At 39.7% G+C, this 8,297-nt stretch overlaps 1 long non-coding RNA gene across 3 annotated transcripts in view; it reads right to left on the bottom strand.

Moving 5' to 3' along the window:
• Window positions 1-673: 673 nt before the first annotated feature.
• The window catches only part of LOC140915881 (uncharacterized), a 44,360-nt gene continuing 36,736 nt past the window's right edge, over window positions 674-8,297 (bottom strand). The window contains exons 4-5 of one of the 3 annotated variants that reach the window (XR_012160299.2): window positions 7,499-7,717; window positions 4,131-7,215 (exon numbers count right to left, since the gene is read on the bottom strand). This is a non-coding gene — a long non-coding RNA (uncharacterized LOC140915881). Of the gene's footprint in view, window positions 832-4,130; window positions 7,216-7,498; window positions 7,718-8,297 lie in introns of those variants that run through there. The other 2 variants (XR_012160300.2, XR_012160302.2) reach the window with 2 other exon arrangements.

Genomic DNA, 8,297 nt, shown 5'->3' with positions numbered 1-8,297 from the left:
TTAGTGATTCAGTGGGTGAGTTTGGGCAAATAAATATTTCTGTGCCTCAATTTTAGCAGTCTGTAAAATGAGGCTAATACTCTGAAGTCTAATTAACTGCTGTGAAATACTTTGAGATGTTGGGTTGGAGGTGTTAAAAAAGTACAAAGCAACATAATATAATTTAATTTTAATTTTGAAATGCAAGACTTCACTCTCTGTTGAGATTCTAAAAGTGTAGCAAAGGACAGAAATTTCCTTCTCTGTAGATCAAATAATTATTTGCCATTGTAATGTATTAATGCTAAATTTTTATGGGATTTTGGGGGTTGTTTCATATTGCAGCTTTATCCATTTCAGGGCTTCATTCCTTTCTCTTTAACTTGGAGTATTACTTGTGTGTAATTCCTTTTGGAATTTGATTACTTTTTTGATTTTTAGTTAGAGCTTTGAAGTTCAGCTCTCATATTAGTTTTGAAATTAAAGATAAATATGATGAATAAAGGCTTCTTGAATTGGACTATATATCAAAATTGTCACCAGTCTGCTTCTCTAGTCATAATGAGAGGGAATGGGAGGGAAGGAGACCACGATGAAAAGTAGTTTGATTGTTAAGTGTGGTGTTCCAACTTTGTGAATTACACACAACTCACTGTTTGAAAACTCAGTTCCAAAGAATTCTTGTGGTTGTGGGTCTAGCTCTTTCAACAGCATTTGCCTAGTCAGGTACAAACTTTCCTGAGATGTGATTTGCAGGTTGCAAGTGGTAGTTGAAGACAGCCATGTGATACCATGAACATACCAAGTTGCAACAGGATAAGAGGGAAGGTTCTCTCATGGACTGGTAACTGGCTAAAAGATAGGAAACAAAGGGTAGGTATAAATGGTCAGTTTTCAGAATGGAGAGAGGTAAATAGTGGTGTCCCCCAGGGATCTGTTCTGGGACCAGTCCTATTCAACATATTCATAAATGATCGGTAAACAGTGAGGTGGTAAAATTTGGAGATGATACAAAATTACTAAAGATAGTTAAGACCCAGGCAGACTGCAAAGAGCTACAAAAGGGATCTCTCAAAACTGGGTGACTGGGCAATAAAATGGCAGATGAAATTTAATGTTGATAAATGCAAAGCAATGCACTTTGGAAAGCATAATCCCAACTATACATATAAAATGATGGGGTCTAAATTAGCTGTTACCACTCAAGAAAGCTATCCTGATGTCATTGTGGATAGTTCTCTGAAAACATCCACTCAATGTGCAGCGGCACTCAAAAAAAGCTAACAGAATGCTGGGAATAATTAAGAAAGGGATAGATAATAGGACAGAAAATATCATGTTGCTTCTATATAAATCTATGGTATGCCCACAACTTAAATACTGTATGCAGATGTGGTTGCCCCATCTCAAAAAAGATATATTGGAATTGGAAAAGGTTCAAAAAAGGGCAACAAAAATTATTAGGAGTCTGGAATGGCTTCTGTATGAGGAGAGATTAATAAGACTGGGACTTTTCGGCTTGGAAAAGAGACAACTAAGGGAGATATGATTGAGGTCTGTAAAATAATGACTGGTGTAGGGAAAGTAGATAAGGAAGTGTTGTTTACTACTTCTCATAACACAAGAACTAGGGGTCACCAAATGAAATTAATAGGCAGCAGGTTTAAAACAAATAAAAGGAAGTATTTCTTCACACAACGCACAGTCAACCTGTGGAACTCCTTTCCAGAGGATGTTGTGAAGGCCAAGACCATTGATACCAGTCAGCTCTGTGTTTTTGCGGAACCAGGGCGCAGTATCTAGCCTGTCTGACTCATGAAAGACACTCCCCCTCCCCTGGTCTCTGCTTGAACCAAAACTGATCAGAGAAAAGGCTTGCAGGGAGCAGTGAAGAGTGTTGGGAGACACATCTAGACCCCTCCTGACAAGGGTGACAAGATTAAGACATCTCCATTTTGCATGCAGAATGAAGAACTCCCCTAGCCTCATCTGCATGAAAGATGGGACAGGGAGACATCACTATTTGCATACAGAATGGAGAACAGAGAACCACGCTGAACTCTGGGACAAGAAAAGCAGGGAAGCACTGCATCATGGGGGATCTCTGCTCCAGATGTTAATGAACCTACACCTGCACACACCCAACTCATCAGATATCAGACCAATTCTAGTAATGAATCCTTGATTGATATCCAAAAGACTGAAGCAGCCTAGTTGCATTGTGAGCTCCCTGGAAGAAAACACCACCCACAGCCAAGAGTGATCAGCTCCTATTGTCTAGCCTAAAGAAAACCCTTGAGTCATCAGTTTACCCATAAACAAATCTAGTGTTCTCCCTTGAACCATTGTATTTTCTCTACAAGAACCCCCTACCTATACCCAAGTAAGTGTTCTGATGCATGGACCCAAACTCTGCATCAGTTCCACTGGGACTCCATCTCCTGACTGATCATCTCTGCCTGTCTTCAGCACTCAGGACGCTGAGCTACCAACATCACCTGGGAACCCTGACCAGTTCAAGCCTCGTGGAGTGGGTGAGATCCCCCGCCACTCTGTTTTCTTTTCTACCTCAGGTATTAACCTTTAATAATGTAACTGTTATGTTTGTTTAGCCCTCCTTGTGTAGTTATCACTATTATTCAATAAATAACTTTTATGGTTAAGCTGCTTGTGTCTCTATCTCTCTCTGAACTTTACTCTTTTGTGTTTTATGTAATTTACTCTGCAGCAACGCTTCTTTTACCTAAGCTAAAGATCCCTGTAGCACCCAAAAATACTATGGGGTTTGTTCATCAAGTGGGTTACTACCAGTATAACTGTCACATGAAAGTGGGGATAGGGACGTGCTGAACCTGTGGCGTATAAGGGTGATAGCTGAAAGTGCTGCTTGGCCCAGCCTACTGAGACCAGGGGCATGTAAGGGGGTCAGTTTGAAAGTGCTGATTGATCCAACCCATTGAGCACAGGGACATACAAGGGGGTCAGCTTGAGAGTGCTGATTTACCCAGTCCATTCAGACTTCCTCTGTTAGTGTCCATGCGTGTGTATGTTCATCTGATTCTGGGGCTGGAGGAACCCAGTCCTGGGGAACCTAGGTCCTGCAGGATAGCTCCATTGGGAGGGGACTTGCAGAAGGGAGAAGTAGAGCTCCATATGAACACACAAGTGACACAAGCAGTACATTAATAGAATTACAGAACACGCCCCCGTCCCAAGTCCCCAGAAGAGTAACCCTAATAAATTAGCATATCCCAAAGTAATGGGCACATCTGGTAACGCCATAACAAGGTTCAAAAAAGAGCTAGATATACTCATGGAGGATAGGTCCATCAATGGCTATTAGCCAGGATGGGCAAGGATGGTGTCCCTAGCCTCTGTTTGCCAGAAGCTGGAAATGTGCGACAGGGGATGGATCACTTGATGATTACCTGTTCTGTTCATTCCCTCTGGGGCATCTGGCACTGGCCACTGTCAGAAGACAGGATACTCGGCTAGATGGACCTTTGGTCTGACCCAGTAGGGCCATTCTTATGTTCTTATGTATACTTGTGCTAGCCAACATGATTTGTGACTGTCCAGTGGGAAAGAAAAACTCTGGTCCAGAGCCTTGCAGCAGGACTGGGATCCCCCTGCTGCCCTAATAGCGGGAGCGGATAAAATGTACTTTGTTGCGGGTGGGATTGGGTGTGCAAAAAACCCCAGATTGCAGTTGTGACGGGTTCCTCCCCTCCCCAGGGTGCCACTTGGAACTGGCGTACTACTGAGCTCGCCTGACCCACCAGGCAGGGTTCCCTTTACACTGTACTGTTATGCAGTCTGTCAAGCCCTTCCCCAGGCTTCCGACTGCACTTTACCAGCACACATACAGGTAGGGACACACCCAGCTGAAGCTACACACACAGATGCTGAGATCAGCTAAGGAACAGTCCAGTTACTGAAATGCACACCTCCCTCTGAAGTGTAAACCCAAAATTATACCATCTTGTGCTGCACAGAGAACTGTACAGTGTAAACTCATGAAATTCACCCCCTCCCCCAACGTGAAGAGGACTATACACAGCTTTCTGCCCCAAGTTATGATTTCCACACACACTGGTTTTAAACAAAACAAAAGCAAGTTTATTAACTTTTAAGTGATTGTAAGGGATAGCAAACAGATCGAAGCAGATTACCTAGCAAATAAAACAAACATGCAATCTAAGATTAATATAAAGAAATTGGTTATAAGTAAAAAATTCTCACCCTAAATGTTGTTTTGGGCAGATCTCAGACATTCTTGAAGGCAAGCTGCGCTTGCTTGCAGATTAAAACTCTAGATATTCCTTACACAGGCCAGACAACCCTCTGGCCTGGACTCAGCCCTTCTCCTCAGTCCATCCTTTTTGTTCTCACGTGTTTCCAGCAGTCCTCTTTCTTGGGAAGGGAGTCAATGAAGAATGAACTCTGAAGATGTCACTCCCCTGCCTTAAATATCTTTGCATATGGCAGGAATCGTTTGTCTCCCAGTTTGGTTCCCACCCTCACCCCCCATCAGTGGAAGAAAACTAGTATTATCATAAAGTCCAGTACCAGGTGACTTGGTCAAATGTCCCTGCAGCCATAATTCAGAGACTGTTTGCAGTGTAAGGCATCCTGATGGGAGATTAGCATTTCAGAGACCGATAGTTCTCCCTAATGACTCTTCCCAACTGGCCATCTAGACTGATTGCATTCTGTCTAGTGGGCATTCCTCAGGTGTAAACACATTTGTAATAGATGCATACACAATATTCCTGACTTCAGATACAAAAATGATACCTGCATATAAATAGGATAACCATATTCAATAAATTATAACCTTTCCAATGATATCTCACGTGCCCTATCTTGCATAAAATACATCATAGTTATGCCATAATCATATCATAACAATATTTCTATGAAGAATATGGGAACATAGTGCCACAGCGGTAATTTGCAAGAAAATACTTTAAAACTTTTAATACTTAAATTCATGGTGGATTTGATTTAAATCAAACTGATTTAAATCACTAGTCAGGAAGACTCAGTTTGATCATGGATTTCTACATAAAAGTGCATTCTTGTTGGTTGTTGTATCCTTAATACATATTCTTCACAACTCAGAGATAGATGTAGGTTTCATTCTTAGAAGCTACACACTATACATTTTAACGTAATTTATTTTGAAAACTTTTCAGATTAGTTTTACAGCTATATCAGAAAAGGAATGATTGGTTATTTCATTTACCAAAGGTAATTGAAGCAGATATTTATGAAGTCATTGGGAGGTGAACTATCTCCAATTCAACAGGTTAATCGTTACTATTTGGAGGATTTTCTTGCCATGCTGTATTAGGAGGAGAACATCACCAGACAGATTTTTAAATTGTTTTATTGAACTAAAACAACAAAGTTATGTATTCTGGATTTGTTTCTTCAACAGCAAACATATAACATCTTAACAAAACAAGCATATGAATTTTTGCATGTAATTAAACGTTCAAGTTCTTTAAAATCAGGTTTGTTTTTGTTAAAATTGTTTTTAACTAAAATAGTGAAATGAAATATTTTTTAAAAAAAATTAAATCAACTATGTCAGCCAGGTCAACATGAGAAACTTAAAATACTGGCTTCTGCAGCTAACTCATTCATCCTCACCTTCATTTTCCTGTTTGTTCATAATCTGGAAAAGAAAAACAAGCTTTCCTGCTTTTTCAGGTCCCAAACGATTTCTCAGTTTGGAATGAATTAGTCCAAAGGAAGAAAATATTCTTTCTACACTGGCAGAAGAAGCTACTGCTGTTAAAAGTGAGATTATCACTTCAACAATCTCTGAATCCAAGAGCTTAAGTGACTTCCACCAGTTCACTGGTGTGACTTTCTTTAAAACACCATCAGCAAACATATATTCCTTGAATGGTTCACCCTTAGCTCTGAAGTTTATTATAGTTGGCATTATAGAGGGATGATTGCTGGATGTCCATGTCATAGCCAATTCCTCTTCTTCAGCAGTTAAGGTTTGACCCTGGTACCGAGTACTGACAATATTTGCAAGAAAATGAGCTGGAGATAGTGCTTGTCCCGTTCGTTTTTTAATGCTTGTAATTTAACTCTGTCATTGCATATTTCTCTTTTTAAGATCTCACTCGGTTCCTTCCAAATTTCAACAGCGTCAGCAATAAAACAGCTATTTCCCAGCATTTTGTTCAAGGCTACAGAAATAGGTTTCAGGGTACTCGGCATGTGTTCAACGTTTGTCTTAAACCCAATGATGAGAACTTTGGCTGTGACAGTGCCATCTATTTGTTCACAATTTTGTTCATACACTGTCATCAGATTAGGCCAGTTCTTGATATAGTGCTCAAAACAGTCCACTACCAAGTTCCATTGCATGTCTTGTGGGAGAGTTAGCTTGGTTCCTCCCACTTTTTTCAGAGCAGCTGCTGCGAAGTGGTTGTTACGAAAGTATTTTGCAATTTCAACAACATTAGCCTTTATTTCTGGAGCACTGAAGTCTTTGGCTAGGAGGTGCATCAAATGAGCACTGCAACCGTATGTTATTAGCTTGGGACTCTCTTCTAAATAATTTCTTCTAATCTTGGATACATTTGCAGAATTGTCTGTGACCAAACTGCATACTAGACATTTGAATTTTTTCCCACAGTTTGTTATAGCTTTTATTGCTACTTCTTGTTAGTATTCTGCTGCGTGTGCATTTCCTGATGTATCAATTGTTTCTTCTGTTGTCACACAAGCACGTACCACAGGATCATCATGGACATTGCTCCATCCATCAAGACTCAGGTTAACAATTTTACCCTCTAAACCTTTTGCACACTGCTCAATTTCTGTTTCATACACTTTATCCAGCAATTTGCCTGCGACATCTGCTCTGTTGGGTGGACTGTATCCTGGTCCGAATGACTGAACATTGTTAATGAAGTGTGGGTTCTCAATCATACAGAAAGCTGAGTTTGTTGCATAAACAAACTAGGCAGTTTTCCCATCAATCATCTCTTTTTGTAATCTACTGGTTCTTATCACATACTTATCTATGGTTGTTTCTGGATGATGGAGTTTTTTTTCTTTTTACCAGAGGTGATATACTGTGGCTATGTGACATACATGATGTGACTGAAACACTATCATTGGCAGATAACTCTGGAACTATAAAAAATGATGGTGATCTTGAAGGTGGATAGTCTTCAGAATCCTGTATGTTGAGGATGGATTCTCCTAAACAAAATAAGTCAATGCAGTTATTTCATTATTACCACCATACTGCTCATTTAGTATTACTCATTGCATTGACTGACACTTAGTACCACTTTAAAGATGAAATTGTAAAAGGAAGATCTGCCTATTTCAGCTATTTATTTTTGATCACAACTGTATCTAAAATGATAGTACCATAGAGTAACTACTATATTTTTTGCTCAAACATGAGAATTCAAGAATAGTCCAGAAGGAAGACAGGGAGTCCTTGAGAAAGAAGTATGAAATAAAAAAGTTTACCAACCTGAAGATTCTGCGTATTCAGACATGTTCCTTTCATTATCTTCAACGCAGCTTCCTCCTGAGAAGTAACAGTTCTCATGATATTGTTTCATTCGGGAAACCAGGCCATGCATTTCTTTGTTGCACTGTTTGCATTTTGCATGCATGCCTGTCTCACCCACAGGTAGAGGATCTTCATTAAAATATTCCCAAACTGGGTCTCTTTTATGGCCTGCTGCCTCTAGTGAGAGAATGGTATAGTTGATCTCAAATCAATGAAGGCTACCCTCAGAAAGACCTCAAGACTTCTGGAATATGCTGCTCAAACAGTTTCACTTTTGTTTCTACTGCCTGTCCCTACCTTCTCACATTTATCTCCAGACTTCTCCTTGTCCAGATCTATTCCGCGCCAAACACTTTGCACTTTTAGAGAGAGGTAAGGGATTGACTCTGTGTACACAAATTTGCAGAAGGACAATAGGGTTTAGGTCTGTTATTTCTCACCTCTATATATTATTTATTTATTTAAAAATTTTTTGCTGTTAACAAGCATTTTATCTCCGGAGACACAAATCCACAGTTTCAGAACTGCAAAACTAAGCATCTCTGATGGTATCTTCTAGACTGAGCACTGAGTCCCATTGGGTAGATAGAAAGATTAACCTAAATAATCTATACAGAAGCCCCTGGAATCCCATGAGATTGGGTCCCTAATTCATGAACTATTGGAACTCATTTACAAAACTTTTCTTAAACATTACATTAATATATTGTCTCATATTATAGAATTAGAATTTATAATCCCTGTTCCATGATGGGAT

The sequence above is a fragment of the Lepidochelys kempii genome, chromosome 8, assembly GCF_965140285.1.
Source record: "Lepidochelys kempii isolate rLepKem1 chromosome 8, rLepKem1.hap1, whole genome shotgun sequence".
NCBI lineage: Eukaryota > Metazoa > Chordata > Testudines > Cheloniidae > Lepidochelys > Lepidochelys kempii.
The sequence above is the reverse complement of the archived record's forward strand: the minus strand, read 5'-3'. Positions and strand labels throughout refer to the sequence as shown.